At 43.1% G+C, this 21989-nt stretch overlaps 8 non-coding genes across 8 annotated transcripts; all 8 read left to right on the forward strand.

The window, feature by feature from the left end:
- Window positions 1-177: 177 nt before the first annotated feature.
- On the forward strand, window positions 178-249 carry TRNAQ-CUG (transfer RNA glutamine (anticodon CUG)). Its single transcript has one exon. It is a non-coding gene; the product is annotated as a tRNA-Gln (tRNA).
- An 888-nt stretch (window positions 250-1137) lies between these two features.
- Window positions 1138-1219, forward strand: TRNAS-AGA (transfer RNA serine (anticodon AGA)). Its single transcript has one exon. It is a non-coding gene; the product is annotated as a tRNA-Ser (tRNA).
- Window positions 1220-12706: 11487 nt separating this feature from the next.
- On the forward strand, window positions 12707-12778 carry TRNAQ-CUG (transfer RNA glutamine (anticodon CUG)). Its single transcript has one exon. It is a non-coding gene; the product is annotated as a tRNA-Gln (tRNA).
- A 904-nt stretch (window positions 12779-13682) lies between these two features.
- Window positions 13683-13764, forward strand: TRNAS-AGA (transfer RNA serine (anticodon AGA)). The gene has a single exon. It is a non-coding gene; the product is annotated as a tRNA-Ser (tRNA).
- A 2493-nt stretch (window positions 13765-16257) lies between these two features.
- Window positions 16258-16329, forward strand: TRNAQ-CUG (transfer RNA glutamine (anticodon CUG)). The gene has a single exon. It is a non-coding gene; the product is annotated as a tRNA-Gln (tRNA).
- A 904-nt stretch (window positions 16330-17233) lies between these two features.
- Window positions 17234-17315, forward strand: TRNAS-AGA (transfer RNA serine (anticodon AGA)). Its single transcript has one exon. It is a non-coding gene; the product is annotated as a tRNA-Ser (tRNA).
- Window positions 17316-18041: 726 nt separating this feature from the next.
- Window positions 18042-18113, forward strand: TRNAQ-CUG (transfer RNA glutamine (anticodon CUG)). Its single transcript has one exon. It is a non-coding gene; the product is annotated as a tRNA-Gln (tRNA).
- Window positions 18114-19017: 904 nt separating this feature from the next.
- Window positions 19018-19099, forward strand: TRNAS-AGA (transfer RNA serine (anticodon AGA)). Its single transcript has one exon. It is a non-coding gene; the product is annotated as a tRNA-Ser (tRNA).
- Window positions 19100-21989: the final 2890 nt, after the last annotated feature.

Here is a 21989-nt window from a genome sequence, read left to right on the forward strand (position 1 = left end):
ATACATTTGCAGAACAGCTTTAAAACCTGTATTCATCATAATGCATGAATTTCCCAGGTTCCACAGAGATTTTTACTCAGACCACTGAATTCAGAGGGAATTTCTCACATTTCCACAATTTACAAGTGGTCTTTTACCGTTTTCAAAAGAAAATCCAGCCAGCTCTGTTAGTCTTATGGTTCCATGGTGTAATGGTTAGCACTCTGGACTCTGAATCCAGTGGTTTGAGTTCAAATCTCAGTGGAACCTGAGAAATTTTTTGTGCACAGCGGTTTTATCTTTTCTGCTCACTCTCAATTTGCCATTGCACATGGTTTAACATAAAAAGAGAAAGTTAAAATTCACATGGCAAAAAAGATCTATCTATCAAGAAAGTTTAACTCAAAAGTTAAACTTGACTTCATGAAGCAAAACTCATACCATCTATGTCACACCAAGCAACTGTACTCTATGACTTGTGCCAATGTTCGCATGACACTTTTTCCAGGTGGTTGAAACTGACAAGGATTTCAAGCCAAAACGGCTTCATGAAACAACAGCGATTCGATTTCTGAATCACCCTTTTTAGTGTTTTCCATCATTTTTGTAAACATAGTTTGGTGATGTTTCTCTAAGATTTGTTTTGGGCATCGATTGAGTTTGTTTTTGTTTTTTATTTGCTCGCAAAATGCTACGAACGTCACTCAGGAATCTTCCAGGGGTCTTTCTAACCTTCTCATTGACTTGTATTGCAAATATAAAGCAAGCAAAATATACCTGAAAAATGATATGCTCACTTCTGTTAACCGCTTGGCGTTTTGGGAAACTTGATGAGGTTAAAAGATGCTCAATACCTGATCATATGAACAGCAAGTCTTTTTGCATGGAAATGAATCTGTTCAAACTTTTGAGCATTTTCAAAGCCTTTTTCATGAGGTGTTTGGAACAAAGTCACTTGAAATCCACCTTATGAATTTTGAAAAACCTTGAACTGTAGAAGGTTCCAATTGATGATACCTTTAAATCAGATGTTTACATTTCAGTGAGGCCTGGAATTTTGTTTCCAATTGATATCTTCCATTTTCTGAAATATCTTCCAGAAGGATAATCACTGATATTGATCATGGTGCTATAAGAAAAGGAGGAAACAGTGTCTGAGTAGTTGTGGCTGAGTGGTTAAGGCGATGGACTAGAAATCCATTGGGGTCTCCCCGCGCGGGTTCAAATTCTGCCGACTATGTATAAATTCATGTAACATTTTGACTAATTATCTGAGTAGATAATTTTTCACATTCCTAAGTCTATCCCCCATGGAAATGGTCTGAAATCTTTGGATCGGATTTGTAGACCCAGCTAAACAGCAACTGTAGGTCTTCTTTTGATTATTCAGCCTGGTGCGATGTCACTTGTGCGTCACACCACCTATCAAAAAAAGCCCAGAGGGTGCCATCAGGTATGTGGTGCAACTCCTCCTTTTTTCCAGCGAACACAGACCACTGCCGTGACTGATGGACTGGGATATGAACTTTGATTTGCACCAACTCTACTTGAATTATCTTTCCGATGGAACCTTTTAGCACACCATGAAAAATCTTTAGTGACTTCTGGATGAGCAGAAGTTTTGCAATTTCTTTTTTTCTAACCTTTTTCCAGCTAATAGATCCAGCACGCTAATTATTAGTAGAGATGAGCGTTGTTCTACTCTAACTGTTCGCCAATCTCAAATTCGAGCTGTTTTGGGCAGTGTTCGAGCCGTTCGGCGAACATGAACGATTTGAGAAAAATTCGGCTGTTCGAGGTTATGTTCGATAACTGGTCGTGCACCAAAATCATAACTGGATTTTTTCTCAGTAATGATGAAAATTAATGTTAATATGCAGTTTGAGTGTACAGCGGGGTGGGGGGAGGGGCAGGGGATGGATCTCTGCAGGAATAATGAAGATCTCCATTTTTTTTTCTCTTTCCCGCATTTGCAGTGGGGAGGTGCAGTCTGTCAGCCTATCAGCAGCGCACACACGGAGCGAACTGCTGTTTTTCACACAAGCATGTTCATGTGTCATTGGCAGTGTATGTCACATGTCCTTGCCCTATAAGACCAAGCCATTTTCCCCATCGCCACCATTTTCTCACTGCTGCAGCTGCGTGTTAGACGGCACCTCTGTTGCTGTGTGCGCTATACCTTGTTAATTTCAAGCCAATTTTCGCACAAATCTACAGATAGCTTGGGAGTAGGGAATAGTTGTGATTGCAGTCCTTTTAAGGACTAGGTTGCAGCATTTCCTACGACTTTTATCAGGCAGGTCTGTGCTCTTAAATAGATAGATTGTGGGAGTAAAGACTAATTGTAATTGCAGTCCTTTTCAGGACTAGGTTACATCAGTTCCTATCAGTTTTTGCCAGGCAGGTCTGTGCCAGTGCTGTGCAAGTTTTTTTCACAGCATTTGGCTGAATCTAGCAAAGCTAATCCTTTTTGGAGTATTGCAGAGTGTGTTAGTCAGTGGAGTAGCCTATCTGTGTTGCAAGATATACCACCTGTGTATAGAATACCAATTTTTTTACTGCACCTAGTGAAGTAAAATCTTTTGGGCATAGCATCATTCTATTAGTCCATCTATACTGACCTCCATCAGGTTGCAAATTGAATATAATTTTTTTCTGCATCTAGCTCTGAAAAAATATTTGGGCTTCTAGCAGTGTGTGGGACTTGTTCTATTAGTCCATCTATACTGACCTCGATCAGGTTGCAAAGTGAATATAATTTTTTTCTGCATCTAGCTCTGAAAAAATATTTGGCCTTCTAGCAGTGTTTGGGACTTTCTCTATTAGTCCATCTATACTGACCTCCATCAGGTTGCAAATTAAAAATAATTTTTATCTGCATCTACCTCTGAAAAAATATTTGGGCTTCTAGCTGTGTGTGGGACTTGTTCTATTAGTCCATCTATACTGACCTCCATCAGGTTGCAAACTGAATATAATTTTTTTCTGCATCTAGCTCTGAAAAAATATTTGGCCTTCTAGCAGTGTGTGGGACTTTCTCTATTAGTCCATCTATACTGACCTCCATCAGGTTGCAAATTAAAAATAATTTTTATCTGCATCTACCTCTGAAAAAATATTTGGCCTTCTAGCAGTATGTGGGACTTTCTCTATTAGTCCATCTATACTGACCTCCATCAGGTTGCAAATTATAAATAATTTTTATCTGCATCTACCTCTGAAAAAATATTTGGGCTTCTAGCTGTGTGTGGGACTTGTTCTATTAGTCCATCTATACTGACCTCCATCAGGTTGCAAACTGAATATAATTTTTTTCTGCATCTACCTCTGAAAAAATATTTGGGCTTCTAGCTGTGTGTGGGACTTGTTCTATTAGTCCATCTATACTGACCTCCATCAGGTTGCAAACTGAATATAATTTTTTTCTGCATCTAGCTCTGAAAAAATATTTGGCCTTCTAGCAGTGTGTGGGACTTTCTCTATTAGTCCATCTATACTGACCTCCATCAGGTTGCAAATTAAAAATAATTTTTATCTGCATCTAGCTCTGAAAAAATATTTGGCCTTCTAGCAGTGTGTGGGACTTTCTCTATTAGTCCATCTATACTGACCTCCATGAGGTTGCAAATTAAAAATAATTTTTATCTGCATCTACCTCTGAAAAAATATTTGGCCTTCTAGCTGTGTGTGGGACTTGTTCTATTAGTCCATCTATACTGACCTCCATCAGGTTGCAAACTGAATATAATTTTTTTCTGCATCTAGCTCTGAAAAAATATTTGGCCTTCTAGCAGTGTGTGGGACTTTCTCTATTAGTCCATCTATACTGACCTCCATCAGGTTGCAAATTAAAAATAATTTTTATCTGCATCTAGCTCTGAAAAAATATTTGGCCTTCTAACAGTGTGTGGGACTTTCTCTATTAGTCCATCTACACTGACCTCCATCAGGTTGCAAATTAAAAATAATTTTTATCTGCATCTAGCTCTGAAAAAATATTTGGCCTTCTAGCAGTGTGTGGGACTTTCTCTATTAGTCCATCTATACTGACCTCCATCAGGTTGCAAATTAAAAATAATTTTTATCTGCATCTACCTCTGAAAAAATATTTGGGCTTCTAGCTGTGTGTGGGACTTTTTCTATTAGTCCATCTATACTGACCTCCATCAGGTTGCAAATCGACTATAATTTTTTTCTGCATCTAACCCAGCCAATAGTTTTGGCCTAATACCACAGTTTGGCCACTCAGCTCTGCTCGGTTCCCATCCATTGTTTTTTTGTGCAAACAACTCCAGGGTTGTGAATTAGTTAACCACCAAAATGAGTGGAAAAAGGCCTGCTGCTGGTGGAAAGGGGAATAGGCGTGTTGGGAAGGGGAAAAAAGGTTGTGTCCGTGGGGTAGGTGTTAAAGCAACAGTAACATCTGCAGAAGAAAGACCATCTTCCAGCCAATCTAAAATGTCTACTTCTTTTAGCGGACAATGTGATAAGATCCCTTTCTTACGGCCACACCAATCGCTACAAATTCCAGATGAGGCACAAAAACAGCAGGTGCTTCAACGGATATCAAGTGCTCATTTAAGTGGGCTCTCCTCCACATCAACTTCAACATCACAAATACTCCAGTCCTCAAAGGTGTCACCCCAATCGCACTTGCTTCCTCACAGCTCCCAAATCTCCAGCTGCCCGTCTGAGTATGAGGTAGAACAGATGGTTGAGTCTGCAGAGCTGTTTACTCATACTATAGCCTGGGAATCAGAGGTCGACTCCAGCGCTTCTGTGAATCCAGACGAGGAAATGATCTGCACTGATGCCCAGAATCTTTATGAGTCGGATCCAGGACCAGACGCAGAAGGTTCTGACCATAATGTAGACCCTCATAATGTAGACCACCTGATTGGAGCGACAACTTTAGTTTTTTGTCAGGGCAGGAACAGGTTGGCTCTGAGGACGACGGGTGTGATAACGCACAGGGTGATGATGATGAGGTTGGAGATCCCACTTACTGTCATCCCACAGTCAGCCAAGAGATGAGGTCAGCAGAGGAGGTGGAGGAAGATGCTAGTGACGACGAGGTCAGGTTGCGCCTTCCTGGACAGAGACGTAGTACTGGAAGCACGTCAACAACTGCATCCTCAAACACAACTCTGCCTCTCACCACAAGTCGTGGTGGCTCTTCAGGTCGCATGGGTGCTAAGCCTTGCATAGCCTGGGCATTTTTTCAGATCGATAAAGATGACCCAACTCGTGTTATCTGTAACATTTGTCAGCAAAAGCTAAGTAGAGGCCAAAAAATACATAGTTTGAGTACTTCATGCATGAACCGGCACATGGACTTGAAGCATAAGTTGCAGTGGGAAGCTCAGTGTGCTACAATGCGGCCTAGCCGGCCGCGCCAACCACCGTGTGCCATATCTTGTGCATCCGCGTCCTCTTCATCCTCTGTGACTGGGGGGACAGCAGTCACACATGTTTTGGGGCGCAGACCTGCCACCTCTTTACCCGCAACAGCCAGCGTGATTGGCAGGTCATCATTTTCTTTGGAGGTGGTAATACCAGCTGGTGTTGAGCGCTGTCCGACATCGATAGCACCACCTTTGGATCAAGGCAACCTAATATGTCCGCCTGCATCTTCCTCACAGACCGGCAGTTTGCCGGGGACACCCTTATCAACCCCGTCTAAGCACAATAGCCAGCCCTCGGTCCCTCAGATGTGGACAAGTAAAAGACCATTTCCTCCTAGCCATGAGAAAGCTAAGAGGTTGAATTTCACCATCTGCAAGCTCTTGGCTACAGAAATGCTGCCTTTCTGCCTGGTGGACTCAGAGGATTTTCGAGACCTTATGTCCGTCGCAGTGTCCCAGTACCAGATGCCCAGTCGGCACTACTTCTCAAAGAAAGGTGTGCCTGCGCTCCACCAGCATGTCGCACACAACATCACCGCTTCTTTGAGAAACTCTGTGTGTGACAGGGTGCATTTCACCACAGACACTTGGACGAGTAGGCATGGACAGGGGCGTTACATGTCGCTGACTGGGCACTGGGTAACTATGGTGACAGCAGGACAAGGGGCTGCTGTCCAAGTCTTGCCGTCCCCACGAGTTGTGCGTCAATCCTCTTTATGCCAAAGTTCCTCCACTGCTTCTGCCTCCCCAACCTCCTCTCAGTCTTCCACCTGCACCCAAAGCCTGTCTGGTCATGCCACAAGCTTTCTAACTGCGCAGAAGGGATCCTGCACACCTCCTTACTATGCTGGCAGTAGGGCTCAACGTCATCAGGCGGTTTTTACTTTGAAATGTCTGGGAAATGTGAGTCACACAGCTGAGGAATTGTGGTCAGCTCTGGAGAACCAATTTCATGAATGGTTGTCTCCACTGGACCTGAAACCAGGGAAGGCCGTGTGCGACAATGCTGCAAACCTGGGTGCGGCCCTTCGCCGGGGCAATGTCACACACGTGCCTTGTATGGCTCACGTGTTGAACCTGGTTGTCCAGCAATTTTTAGCCCACTATCCCAGACTAGATGACCTTCTGCAGAGGGCACGGTCGCTGTGTGCTCACTTCCACCGTTTGCATCCCGCAGCTCAGCGACTTACATCTCTACAGAAGTCGTTGAGCCTGCCACTTCACCGGCTAAAATGCGATGTGCCTACCCGGTGGAATTCAACTCTGCACATGTTGCAGCGACTGTGGCAGCACCGACAAGCCCTGGTGCAATACGTTCTGACGTATAGCCTGGGCCAACGAGATCCAGAGGCGGGGCAAATCACGCTGGAGGAGTGGTCTCAGATCAGGGACCTATGCACCCTTCTGCACAGTTTTGAAATGGCGACGAAGATGTTTAGTGCTGACGATGCCATTATCAGCATGACTATTCCGGTGATTTACATGCTGGAGCACAATGTTAAACAGAATTCGGAGTCAGGTGGTGGCACAAGAGGAGGTGGAGGAAGTAGAGGAGGAGGAGTTGTATGCGGAAGGGCTAAAATCTGCAAGGTCCAGACTGTCGGCAGCACCAAGGCGGCAGGCATCTGAGGGTGGGGGAGATGGTTTTACCAGGGCGCATGGTAGCAGCCAAACTAGTGAGGAAGGTGCAGGAGCCCAGGAAGAAGTGGAGGACGAACTGATGGAAGACTCATCAGATGAGGGAGACCTTGATCACATTTCTGTTGTCCGAGGTTGGGGGGAGAGGACAGAGGAAGGAAGCATGATTGTTACCTCGCCACCAACACAACAGGGACTTCATGCTCCTGGATGCGCAACACACATGAGTGCCTTCTTGCTGCACTACCTGCAACATGACCCTCGAATTGTGAGAATTAGAAATAATCCTGACTACTGGGTTGCCACACTGTTAGATCCCCGGTACAAAAGTACATTTGGAGAAATTATTCCTGCCATAGAAAGGGATGCACGCATGCAGGAGTATCAGCAGAGACTGTTGCAGAATCTTACATGTGCTTTTCCACAAAACACCAGTGGTGCACGTAGTGAATCTCACAGTTCCAACTTGCCAACTGTGGGACCGTCAAGTGTTCAGCACTCAAACCGTAACAGAACCACAGTATCTGCTGGTAACATCAATTTTGCGGAATCAATTCACCACTTTTTTAGCCCATCCTTTGCAAGGCCACAGGAGACAAGAAGTCTGATACATAGTCAACGCCTAGAGACGATGGTACAGGAGTATCTCCAAGTAAACATTGAAGCCATGACTGTGTCACTGGACCCTTGCTCTTTTTGGGCTTCCAATCTGGATAAATGGCCGGAGCTAGCCACTTACGCCTTGGAGATCTTGTCATGCCCCGCAGCCAGCGTTCTGTCTGAACGTGTGTTCAGCGCTGCTGGTGGTGTACTGACAGATAAGCGGCTCTCCACTGATAATGTAGACAGACTCACGTTCATAAAGATGAACAAATCATGGATCCGAAACGACTTTTCTACCCCTGTGTCATCCTGGGGAGAGTAAAAGCTTGATGATTGGTTAAAATGACCCTACCAAACGTTTTATGCTTTCAAATTACTAATCATGTTTATCTGTATCTTGGCTGGAAAATAATTTGGGCTTTGTAGCAGTGTGCAGCACTGATTCTATTAGGCCATCTATAATAAGCTCCACCAGATTTAAAATTACTAATCATGTTTAGCTGCATCTCGCCCGGAAAATAATTTTGGGGCTCCGAGATGGGCAAGACACATAAGTGCCTTCTTGCTGCACTACCTGCAACATGACCCTCATATTGTTAGAATACGAAGTAATCATGACTACTGGGTTGCCACACTCTTAGATCCCCCAAACTTTTCGATCAACCTTTTCATTTTAATAAAGACCAAAAAATTTGTCATTTTTGAAATTATAAGCATTAGCAGGTTATTAGAAACTGAAATCAAACAGTTTTAAACTCAAAACTTTATTCTAGGTGATGTTACATTTTCACATAGGACCCCTTGTTCGAAAGGAGCTTCTGAACTCTCTCGTCCATTGAATTTGTCAGGTTTTGGATGGTTTCTGCTTCAATTGTTTTGCATGAGGACAGAATACCCTCCCAGAGCTGTTGCTTAGATGTGAACTGCCTCCCGCCATCATAGACACTCCTTTTGATGATGCTCCAGAGGTTCTGAATGGGGTAGAGGTCAGGGGAGCATGGGGGTCACACCATAAGTTTGTCCCCTTTTATGCCCATATCAGCCAGAGATGCAGATGTTTTATGTGCAGCATGAGATGGTGCATTATCATGCAAAAAAATGATCTTGCTGTGAAATACACTGTTCTTCTTCTTGAACCATGGCAGGAAGTGCTGTTTGAGAAAATCCACATACATTATGGAGTTCATCTTTAGCGCCTTCAGGGATCCTAAAGGGGCCGACAATCTCTTTCCCCTTGATTCCAGCCCAAAACATTACTCCACCTCCTCCTTGTTGGCGCTGTAGCCATGTTTGCGTGGGGTGTCCATCAACCAGCCATCCTCCACTCCATCCATCTGGACCATCGAGCGCTGCACGACACTCATCCGTGAACAAAACAGTTTTGAAATCAGTCTTCATGTAATGTTTAGCCCACTGGAGCCGTTTCTGCTTGTGTGAAGTGGATAGAGGAGGTCGACAGGATGGCGTATGCACAGCTGCAAACCTCTGAAGGACCCTGCATCTTGTTGTTCGGGGGACGTTGGAGGCACCAGCAGCTTCAAAAACTTGTCTGCTGCTATGACAAGGCTTTTTGGCGCTGCTCTTTTAACCTGACGTAATTGCCTGTAGGAAAGAGTCCTCAATTTGCCCTTATCAGCACGCACACGTGTGTACTGTGAATCAGCTACATACTTCGTGATTGCCAAGACACTTCATCCTGATCATCGCACAATGTTGATTGTAGTCATGCCTTGACCTAAACACTCCACAATTTGTTGCTTCTCAGCAGCCGACACATCCTTTTTCTTTCCCATTTTGGCAGAAAATGTAGGCTGCTTAATAATGTGAGACAGCCTTCTTAAGTAGTTTTGCCTTTCATTGGACACACCTGCCAAACTAATTAGCACAGGTGTCTGCAGTTGCTTACAGTGATTTAAAGAGCCCTGACACACATCACCATCAATGAGTTTAACTGACAAACAAAAAAATTCTTACCTTATCACTCCTAAACACTTATTGCATAATAATTTGGAACACAGTGTACATGTGCTTTTCCACAAAACACCAGTGGTTCACGTAGTGAATCTTACAGTTCTAACTTGCCAACCGTGGTCTGTATGCAGTTGTTCAATAAAGGGCCCAAAATTAAGATAACATAGATGCGAGAGGTCTCTATGAATAGGAATTCCTAAGTATTTGATACCCTGTGAGGGCCAGGCAAAGGGAAAGTTGGACTGGATGGAATCCTATATGGATTTGGGGAGGGAGACATCGAGGGCCTCAGACTTCGCTGCATTGATTTTAAAATTTGACCATGTAACAAAGTGATCTATTTCAGCCATAACAGCATGGATGGATATATGTGATTGAGTGATATATACTAGGACATCATCAGCAAATAGAGAGCACTTGTACTCGGTGCCTCCCACCTCAATCCACCTAATATTGGGGTTATGGCGAATTGATGAGAGCAGGTGCTCCGTCACTAGGATGTATAAGAGAGGGGACAGAGGACATCCCTGCCTTGTCCCATTGGTGATTGTGAAAGGTGATGAAAATGTTCTGATGCACCCCCTGGGCCTTGGGACACCCGGAGCCGGACCCTTTTTGGTGGATGCTGGTAGTTGTAGTCTTCGTGGCGGCGACCCGGTTCCGTGGCTCAGGGTGGTCAAACCAGTGCCGGAACTATTTATGTGGTTTTGATGTTTAAATGTCCGACTATGCCACCCGTGGATTGCGGTCAGAGTGAACCGCCGCTACAGGGCAGACCGCTGAGGCTGGTGTTGTGGGTGCAGCAGAGCGTAGCATAACTCCCCACGGGAGGAGTATAGCCTCAGGGCAGTGTATGCGGAGGATGGGGGTGATGGTGCAGGGCAGCAGCAGTAACGACACGGAGTCAGTGATGCAGTCCAGGGCCTTTACTCACAGTTCTTATTATCCAGACCATGTCTGCAGGTAACAGCTGCCCACGTCGTACTGTGCTCACCAGGTGAGGGGCTCAGACAACTCCCAGATAACTTTGGAGCGCTTCACAGGACCACCTTTGTGTGTCCTTTGTCTGGCCTTTCTTACCAACCCTTCTGTCTGGCTGCCTCGGGCCTCCTCTTGGTAAACTTGGCGCCAGTTTCACTGACCCTATGTGGTGCCTTCCTAGCGGGTGTAGCGAGGGGCTGCGCCACATAAAATGTCACAGCCTCCGGTTTCTAGCTGAGGGTCGTTTCCTGCCTCCACTAGTTTCGGGGACCGGTCTCCCCCTTTGGCCTGACCCCTCCACGCAGGTGGATTCGGGCGTGCGGTGCCGACTCGCCCGTCCGCACCCCTGGGATCCCTTCATTCCTCGTTCCTGGAGCCTTCTCCGCTCCTCTTTCTTCCTTCTCCCTCTTCCAGGCCTGGGCCTCTGTTACTAGGCCCGCCTCCGGAGCAGAGCTCATGCATAGCCCCTGCTCCCTGCCACTTCTGCTCAGACTTCTCTGCACTGAACTAAGATGGTGCACACCTTTTATAGTCCCTTCTCAATGCACCCAGGAACTGCTTCCTCCCTGCTCCTGCACTACAGGGTTCCCCTTCCTCAGTGTTCCCTCCCCCCACTCCAGCCAGGGACAGGGACTGTCGTGCCCTTCTCAAAGGCATATTGGTCGCCCTGCCCCACGGCAATGTGGTGTAATGCATGCAGGTGTCGGGTCCTGATCCACACTCCATCCTTACCTGAGAGTGAGATATCACACCTCTGGGTGAGGTGCAATACCTCTGTAGCAACCGAGCCCTCAGGTTGCTACAGTTCCATTTATCTTCAGCCTAGGTGACGTATTGTGATACAGAGCCGTGATTTTGGCTATAAAAGGGTCCCCTAGACCCCTACCCCAAGCTTTTTAAGAGAATCATATATGGCGTGCCAGGAGACTCTATGGAATGCTTTCTCAGCATCCAACGAGAGTATCTAATTACAAATTTTTAACTGCATCTAGCCCAGGAAATACTTTGTGCCTAGTAGCAGTGTCTGCTAGTCAGCGGATTATCCCGGCTGTTAAGCAAGCTACACCACCTGTAGTTTGGACACTTAATTTTTTCAAAGGAAATGCTTCGGGACCACGGGATACTCAGTGAAGAGCATCGGGAGGCACCCCAAGGCATAGGGGCTGGGACTGGCAGTAGGATGCCTTGCGGTGGACAGCCGAGCTCGATCCTTATAAAAGCTTTTTAACTGCAGCAGCTTTAGTGGATGCTACTGGAGCTGGAATTACGCGGCTGCTGGCATGAGACTTGCCCTCCAATAGATCCTTGTAAATGGATTTAAAGTGTATTCATTCAAATTAGAGAGACAATTTATATTAAAAAGCTTAGAGCTGCCTCCACCACAGGGGGGCTCGCTCGACCCACCAGCGGACAGGCACCAGTATTGGGAGAGGGGGGCTGGCCGTCAGGGCTCACCGCGGCTCTGGCACAAACCCGGCGACACGGAGGTGGCACGGGCAGGAGCGGACTGAACGTGTCGGCTTCTCACTTTTTGGATTTTAGAAGGGCATGACATGCCTATATCTGTGTCTCCCCCTCCTTTTACTCCTCCACCTCTTTTCTTTTCGCATGACTATATGTACTTGCCACTTTTCCATGTGTTAGTTGTGTCTTCTGAGCAGTTTGTCAGCTTTTGGACACCTTTGAAGGTGTTTTCTATGTGTTTCTATGTGTTTTTGTTTGCCTGCCATTGGTTTTAATGGTGTTCGAAGGTGTTCGACGAACAGTTCGACGAACACACGGGTGTTCGACGAACCGAACCGAACTCGAATACTACGGGGGTGGCTCAACACTAATTATTAGCCAGATTTCATCAACATTTTAAAACTGTCCTTGTTGTGATATCATGGAACTTTAAGCACACTTGTGGAATAAAAAGGGAGGAGATATTAATTTACCACCGTGTATTAGATATATATTTGCATAATAGCTTTAAAACCTGTATTCATCATAATGCATGAATTTCCCAGGTTCCACTGAGATTTGAACTCAGATCACTGAATTCAGAGGGAATTTCTCACATTTCCACAATTTACAAGTGGTCTTTTACCGTTTTCAAAAGAAAATCCAGCCAGCTCTATTAGTCTTATGGTTCCATGGTGTAATGGTTAGCTCTCTGGACTCTGAATCCAGTGATCTGAGTTCAAATCTCAGTGAAACCTGAGAATTTTTTTGTGCACAGCGGTTTTATCTTTTCTGCTCACTCACAAATTGCCAATGCACATGGTTTAACATAAAAAGAGAAAGTTAAAATCCACACGGCAAAAAAGATCTATCTATCAAGAAAGTTTAACTCAAAAGTTAAACTTGACTTCATGAAGCAAAACTCATACCATCTATGTCACACCAAGCAACTGTACTCTATGACTTGTGCCAATGTTCGCATGACACATTTTCCAGGTGGTTGAAACTGACAAGGATTTCAAGCCAAAACAGCTTCAAGAAACAACAGCGATTCGATTTCTGAATCACCCTTTTTAGTGTTTTCCATCATTTTTGTAAACATGGTTTGGTGATGTTTCTCTAAGAATTGTTTTGGGCATCGATTGAGTTTGTTTTTGTTTTTTATTTGCTCGCAAAATGCTGCGAACGTCACTCAGGAATCTTCCAGGGGTCTTTCTAACCTTCTCATTGACGTGTATTGCAAGTATAAAGCAATCAAAATATACCTGAAAAATGATATGCTCACTTCTGTTAACCGCTTGGCGTTTTGGGAAACTTGATGAGGTTAAAAGACGCTCAATACCTGATCATATGAACAGCAAGTCTTTTTGCATGGAAATGAATCTGTTCAAACTTTTGAGCATTTTCAAAGCCTTTTTCAGGAGGTGTTTGGAACAAAGTCACTTGAAATCCACCTTATGAATTTTGAAAAACCTTGAACTGTAGAAGGTTCCAATTGATGATACCTTTAAATCACATGTTTACATTTCAGTGAGGCCTGGAATTTTGTTTCCAATTGATATCTTCCATTTTCTGAAATATCTTCCAGAAGGATAATCACTGATATTGATCATGGTGCTATAAGAAAAGGCGTGAAACTCATAAGGAGGAAACAGTGTCTGAGTAGTTGTGGCCGAGTGGTTAAGGCGATGGACTAGAAATCCATTTTGGTCACCCTGCGCAGGTTCAAATCCTGCCGACTACGTGTAACTTCATGTAATATTTTGACTAATTATCTGAGTAGATAATTTTTCACATTCCCAAGTCTATCCCCCATGGAAATGGTCTGCAATCTTTGGATCGGATTTGCAGACCCAGCTTAACAGCAACTGTAGATCTTCTTTTGATTATTCAGCCTGGTGCAATGTCACTTGTGCGTCACACCACCAATCAAAAAAAGCTCAGAGGGTGCCAACAGGTATGTGGTGCAACTCCTCCTTTTTTCCAGCGAACACAGACCACTGCCGTGACTGATTGACTGGGATATGAACTTTGATTTGCACCAACTCTACTTGAATTATCTTTCCGATGGAACCTTTTAGCACACCATGAAAAATCTTTAGTGACTTCTGGATGAGCAGAAGTTTTGCAATTTCTTTTTTTCTAACCTTTTTCCAGCTAATAGATCCAGCACGCTAATTATTAGCCAGATTTCATCAACATTTTAAAACTGTCCTTGTTGTGATATCATGGAACTTTAAGCACACTTGTGGAATAAAAAGGGAGGAGATATTAATTTACCACTGTTTATTAGATATACATTTGCAGAACAGCTTTAAAACCTGTTTTCATCATAATGCATGAATTTCCCAGGTTCCACTGAGATTTGAACGCAGATCACTGAATTCAGAGGGAATTTCACACATTTCCACAATTTACAAGTGGTCTTTTAACGTTTTCAAAAGAAAATCAAGCCAGCTCTATTAGTCTTATGGTTCCATGGTGTAATGGTTAGCACTCTGGGCTCTAGAATCCTGTGATCTGAGTTTAAATCTCAGTGGAACCTGAGAAATTTTTTCTACTCACTCTCAATTTGCCAATGCACATGGTTTAACATAATAAGAGAAAGTTAAAATCCACATGGCAAAAAAGATCTATCTATCAAGAAAGTTTAACTCAAAAGTTAAACTTGACTTCATGAAGCAAAACTCATACCATCTATGTCACACCAAGCAACTGTACTCTATGACTTGTGCCAATGTTCGCATGACACTTTTTCCAGGTGGTTGAAACTGACAAGGATTTCAAGCCGAAACGGCTTCAAGAAACAACAGCGATTCTATTTCTGAGTCACCCTTTTTAGTGTTTTCCAGCATTTTTGTAAACATAGTTTGGTGATGTTTCTCTAAGAATTGTTTTGGGCATCGATTGAGTTTGTTTCTGTTTTTTATTTGGTCGCAAAATGCTTCGAATGTCACTCAGGAATCTTCCAGGGGTCTTTCTAACCTTCTCATTGACTTGTATTGCAAGTATAAAGCAAGCAAAATATACCTGAAAAATGATATGCTCATTTCTGTTAACCGCTTGGCGTTTTGGGAAACTTGATGAGGTTAAAAGACGCTCAATACCTGATCATATGATCAGCAAGTCCTTTAGCATGGAAATGAATCTGTTCAAACTTTTGAGCATTTTCAAAGCCTTTTTCAGGAGGTGTTTGGAACAAAGTCACTCGAAATCCACCTTATGAATTTTAAAAAACCTTGAACTGTACAAGGTTCCAATTGATGATACCTTTAAATCAGATGTTTACATTTCAGTGAGACCTGGATTTTTGTTTCCAATTGAAATCTTCCATTTTCTGAAATATCTTCCAGAAGGATAATCACTGATATTGATGATAGTGCTATAAGAAAAGGAGTGAAACTCATAAGGATGAAACAGCGTCTGAGAAGTTGTGGCCAAGTGGTTAAGGCGATGGACTAGAAATCCATTGGGGTCTCCCTGCACAGATTCAAATCCTGCCGACTATGTCTAACTTCATGTAACATTTTGACTAATTATCTGAGTATATCAATTTTCACATTCCTAAGTCTATCCCCCATGGAAATGGTCTGCAAACTTTGGATCGGATTTGTAGACCCAGCTTAACAGCAACTGTAGATCTTCTTTTGATTATTCAGCCTGGTGCAATGTCACTTGTGCGTCACACCACCAATCAAAAAAAGCCCAGAGGGTACCATGAGGTATGTGGTGCAACTCCTCCTTTTTTCCAGTGAACACAGACCACTGCCGTGACTGATGGACTGGGATATGAACTTTGATTTGCACCAACTCTACTTGAATTATCTTTCCGATGGAACCTTTTAGCACACCATGAAATATCTTTAGTGACTTCTGGATGAGCAGAAGTTTTGCAATTTCTTTTTTCTCACCCATTTTCCAGCTAATAGATCCAGCACACTAATTATTAGCCAGATTTCATCAACATTTTAAAACTGTCCTTGTTTTGATATCATGGAACTTTAGGCACACTTGTGGAATAAAAAGGGAGGAGATATTAATTTACCACTGTGTATTAGATATACATTTGAAGAACAGCTTTAAAACCTGTTTTCATCATAATGCATGAATTTCCCAGGTTCCACTGAGATTTGAACTCAGATCACTGAATTCAGAGGGAATTTCTCACATTTCCAAAATTTACACTTTGTCTTTTACCGTTTTCAAAAGAAAATCCAGCCAGCTCTATTGATCTTATGGTTCCATGGTGTAATGGTTAGCACTCTGGACTCTGAATCCAGTGATCTGAGTTCAAATCTCAGTGAAACCTGAGAAATTCTTTGTGCACAGCAGTTTAATTTTTTCTGCTTACTCTCAATTTGCCAATGCACATGGTTTAACATAAAAAGAGAAATTTAAAATCCACATGGCAAAAAAGATCTATCTATCAAAAAAGTTTAACTTAAAAGTTAAACTAGACTTCATGAAGCAAAACTCATACCATTTATGTCACACCAAGCAACTGTACTCTATGACTTGTGCTAATGTTCGCTTGACTCTTTTTCCAGGTGGTTGAAACTGACAAGGATTTCAAGCTGAAATGGCTTCAAGAAACTACAGCGATTCTTTTCCTGAATCGCCCTTTTTTGTGTTTTCCAGGATTTTGGTAAACATAGTTTGGTGACGGTTTTCTAAGAATTGTTTTGGTCATTGATTGATTTGGTTTTCGTTTTTTTTTTGCTCGCAAAATGCTGCGAACATCACTCAGGATCCTTCCAGGGGTCTTTCTAACCTTCTCATTGACTTGTATTGCAAGTATAAAGCAAGCAATATGTACATGAAAAATGATATGCTCACTTCTGTTAACCGCTTGGCATTTTGGGAAACTTGATGAGGTTAAAAGACGCTCAATACCTGATCATATGAACAGCAAGTCCTTTTGCATGGAAATGAATCTGTTCAAACTTTTGAGCATTTTCAAAGCCTTTTTCAGGAGGTGTTTGGAACAAAGTCACTCGAAATCCACCTTATGAATTTTAAAAAACCTTGAACTGTACAAGGTTCCAATTGATGATACCTTTAAATCAGATGTTTACATTTCAGTGAGACCTGGATTTTTGTTTCCAATTGAAATCTTCCATTTTCTGAAATATCTTCCAGAAGGATAATCACTGATATTGATGATAGTGCTATAAGAAAAGGAGTGAAACTCATAAGGATGAAACAGTGTCTGAGTAGTTGTGGCCGAGTGGTTAAGGCGATGGACTAGAAATCCATTGGGGTCTGCCCGCGCAGATTCAATTCTTGCTGACTACGTCTAACTTCATGTAACATTTTGACTAATTATCTGAGAAGACCAATTTTCACATTCCCAAGTCTTTTCCCCATGGAAATGGTCTGCAATCTTTGGATCGGATTTGTAGACCCAGCTTAACAACAACTGTAGATCTTCTTTTGATTATTCAGCCTTGTGCGATGTCACTTGTGCGGCACACCACCAATCAAAAAAGCCCAGAGGGCGCCATCAGGTATGTGGTGCAACTCCTCCTTTTTTCCAGCAAACACAGACCACTGCCATGACTGATGGACTGGGATATGAACTTGATTTGCACCAACTCTACTTGAATTATCTTTCCGATGGAACCTTTTAGCACACCATGAAAAATCTTTAGTGACTTCTGGATGAGCAGAAGTTTTGCAATTTCTTTTTTTCTAACCTTTTTCCAGTTAATAGATCCAGCATGCTAATTATTAGCCAGATTTCATCAACATTTTAAAACTGTCCTTGTTGTGATATCATGGAACTTTAAGCACACTTGTGGAATAAAAAGGGAGGCGATATTAATTTACCACTGTGTATTAGATATATATTTGCAGAACAGCTTTAAAACCTGTTTTCATCATAATGCATGAATCTCCCAGGTTCCACTGAGATTTGAACTCAGATCACTGAATTCAGAGGGAATTTCTCACATTTCCACAATTTACACTTTGTCTTTTACCGTTTTCAAAAGAAAATCCAGCCAGCTCTATTGATCTTATGGTTCCATGGTGTAATGGTTAGCACTCTGGACTCTGAATCCAGTGATCTGAGTTCAAATCTCAGTGAAACCTGAGAAATTCTTTGTGCACAGCAGTTTAATTTTTTCTGCTTACTCTCAATTTGCCAATGCACATGGTTTAACATAAAAAGAGAAATTTAAAATCCACATGGCAAAAAAGATCTATCTATCAAAAAAGTTTAACTTAAAAGTTAAACTAGACTTCATGAAGCAAAACTCATACCATTTATGTCACACCAAGCAACTGTACTCTATGACTTGTGCTAATGTTCGCTTGACTCTTTTTCCAGGTGGTTGAAACTGACAAGGATTTCAAGCTGAAATGGCTTCAAGAAACTACAGCGATTCTTTTCCTGAATCGCCCTTTTTTGTGTTTTCCAGGATTTTGGTAAACATAGTTTGGTGACGGTTTTCTAAGAATTGTTTTGGTCATTGATTGATTTGGTTTTCGTTTTTTTTTTGCTCGCAAAATGCTGCGAACATCACTCAGGATCCTTCCAGGGGTCTTTCTAACCTTCTCATTGACTTGTATTGCAAGTATAAAGCAAGCAATATGTACATGAAAAATGATATGCTCACTTCTGTTAACCGCTTGGCATTTTGGGAAACTTGATGAGGTTAAAAGACGCTCAATACCTGATCATATGAACAGCAAGTCCTTTTGCATGGAAATGAATCTGTTCAAACTTTTGAGCATTTTCAAAGCCTTTTTCAGGAGGTGTTTGGAACAAAGTCACTCGAAATCCACCTTATGAATTTTAAAAAACCTTGAACTGTACAAGGTTCCAATTGATGATACCTTTAAATCAGATGTTTACATTTCAGTGAGACCTGGATTTTTGTTTCCAATTGAAATCTTCCATTTTCTGAAATATCTTCCAGAAGGATAATCACTGATATTGATGATAGTGCTATAAGAAAAGGAGTGAAACTCATAAGGATGAAACAGTGTCTGAGTAGTTGTGGCCGAGTGGTTAAGGCGATGGACTAGAAATCCATTGGGGTCTGCCCGCGCAGATTCAATTCTTGCTGACTACGTCTAACTTCATGTAACATTTTGACTAATTATCTGAGAAGACCAATTTTCACATTCCCAAGTCTTTTCCCCATGGAAATGGTCTGCAATCTTTGGATCGGATTTGTAGACCCAGCTTAACAACAACTGTAGATCTTCTTTTGATTATTCAGCCTTGTGCGATGTCACTTGTGCGGCACACCACCAATCAAAAAAGCCCAGAGGGCGCCATCAGGTATGTGGTGCAACTCCTCCTTTTTTCCAGCAAACACAGACCACTGCCATGACTGATGGACTGGGATATGAACTTGATTTGCACCAACTCTACTTGAATTATCTTTCCGATGGAACCTTTTAGCACACCATGAAAAATCTTTAGTGACTTCTGGATGAGCAGAAGTTTTGCAATTTCTTTTTTTCTAACCTTTTTCCAGTTAATAGATCCAGCATGCTAATTATTAGCCAGATTTCATCAACATTTTAAAACTGTCCTTGTTGTGATATCATGGAACTTTAAGCACACTTGTGGAATAAAAAGGGAGGCGATATTAATTTACCACTGTGTATTAGATATATATTTGCAGAACAGCTTTAAAACCTGTTTTCATCATAATGCATGAATCTCCCAGGTTCCACTGAGATTTGAACTCAGATCACTGAATTCAGAGGGAATTTCTCACATTTCCACAATTTACAAGTGGTCTTTTACCGTTTTCAAAAGAAAATGCAGCCAGCTCTATTAGTCTTATGGTTCCATGGTGTAATGGTTAGCTCTCTGCACTCTGAATCCAGTGATCTGAGTTCAAACCTCAGTGAAAAACGAGAATTTTTTTGTGCACAGCGGTTTTATCTTTTCTGCTCACTCACAAATTGCCAATGCACATGGTTTAACATAAAAAGACAAAGTTAAAATCCACGCGGCAAAAAAGATCTATCTATCAAGAAAGTATAACTCAAAAGTTAAACTTGACTTCATGAAGCAAAACTCATACCATCTATGTCACACCAAGCAACTGTACTCTATGACTTGTGCCAATGTTCGCATGACACATTTTCCAGGTGGTTGAAACTGACAAGGATTTCAAGCCGAAACGGCTTCAAGAAACAACAGCGATTCGATTTCTGAATCACCCTTTTTAGTGTTTTCCATCATTTTTGTAAACATAGCTTGGTGATGTTTCTCTAAGAATTGTTTTGGGCATCGATTGAGTTTGTTTTTGTTTTTTATTTGCTCGCAAAATGCTGCGAACGTCACTCAGGAATCTTCCAGGGGTCTTTCTAACCTTCTCATTGACGTGTATTGCAAGTATAAAGCAATCAAATTATACCTGAAAAATGATATGCTCACTTCTGTTAACCGCTTGGCGTTTTGGGAAACTTGATGAGGTTAAAAGACGCTCAATACCTGATCATATGAACAGCAAGTCTTTTTGCATGGAAATGAATCTGTTCAAACTTTTGAGCATTTTCAAAGCCTTTTTCAGGAGGTGTTTGGAACAAAGTCACTTGAAATCCACCTTATGAATTTTGAAAAACCTTGAACTGTAGAAGGTTCCAATTGATGATACCTTTAAATCACATGTTTATGACGCGCCCCTGGGCCTGCTGTGTCGCGCAGCGTCTCGCGCACGGGGCTTACCTGGAACCGGATCAGATGATGGTTGTAGTCTCCGAGTGGCGGGGACCCGGTCCGTGCCCAGGGAGTCAAACTCAGTGTGTGGCAGTCTTGATAGGTGTTATTTGAGTGTCGACTACGCCACCCGTTGATTTGCAGCTATGGAGCTGCCGCTGCAGGGCAGACCGCTGAGGCCGGTGTAGAATTGTGCAGCGTGATAGTATAACCCCCAACGGGAGGGGTATGGCCTCAGGGCAGCCGACGTGGAAGATGGGGGTAGCAGGAACCACTCAGAGACGGTGCTGTGTAATTCAGGGTCTTTACTGGTGACAACGATAGACCCCCCCGGAGTACTTGCTAGCGAACGGGGCCTGGTCAGTCCTTGAGCAGATGGGATCTCCCCTGGCCAGGCGGAGTTGTAGGCCTCCCAAAATGACTGTACTCTTCTGGCTACCTTGCTAGAAGCGGATATAAGTAGCCCACGTCCCTGAGTGTCCCGTGTGGTGCTCACCTGTATGGCCGGTGACTCGGGGCCTTCTAATGGCTTCCGCTCCACGATGGCGGTGCTGGTCCCACGCGTGTGACCTTGCCTTCGGGTTTCTGGGCCTGAGGACCTGAAATCCCCTGCCGGTCGGCTTCTGCTGCTGGGTAAGAGTTAGTCCCCACAGCCTCGGACGCCGGGTCCGGTAAGAAAGCTTCTCAGTCAGGGCGAGCTCTGCAGCTGCCAGCCCCTGACTCGTAGTAGTATTGCTCCCACTGAGCTTCTGCTGTTTCTTCCTATGACTGTTTCTCGTCTCTACTCTCCTTGACTCCTAACCCTGCCTCAGCCCCGGGTTTATATAGGGGAAGTTCTTCCCCTCCCAAGACTGGGCAGGAGGTGTGGCATGCACAGGATCCCTGACCAAAGGACCTCCCACCTGCTCTCAGACATAACATTACATTACTGTGGAAACCAGACCCCTGGGGTGCCACATTCCCCCCTAGTGAAATTTAGTACTCCGGGACTAAACATATTTTAGAAAAACATAACAAGATATAACAACAATAATAGTACAATAAGAATAAACACATAAAGGTGGTCACGGATATCCGTAACCGGGTGCAGTCTTTGAAGAAAGCAAGGTGTCCATTTCACCAAAACAGGGAGACGTAACCAGGTAGGGGTCTGTTCTGCCCCGAGTCCTTAACAGTCTTTAGTCCGTCCTGGGTTACGCTCCAACTATGTACACAGGATTCCCGGTAAATCCACCAAAGACTCGTATAAACAACTAGAAACACATAATTATACACAAGCAATA

Source organism: Phyllobates terribilis, unplaced genomic scaffold, assembly GCF_046119375.1.
Source record: "Phyllobates terribilis strain yellow unplaced genomic scaffold, ASM4611937v1 Scaffold_13__5_contigs__length_258822181, whole genome shotgun sequence".
NCBI classification, from domain to species: domain Eukaryota; kingdom Metazoa; phylum Chordata; class Amphibia; order Anura; family Dendrobatidae; genus Phyllobates; species Phyllobates terribilis.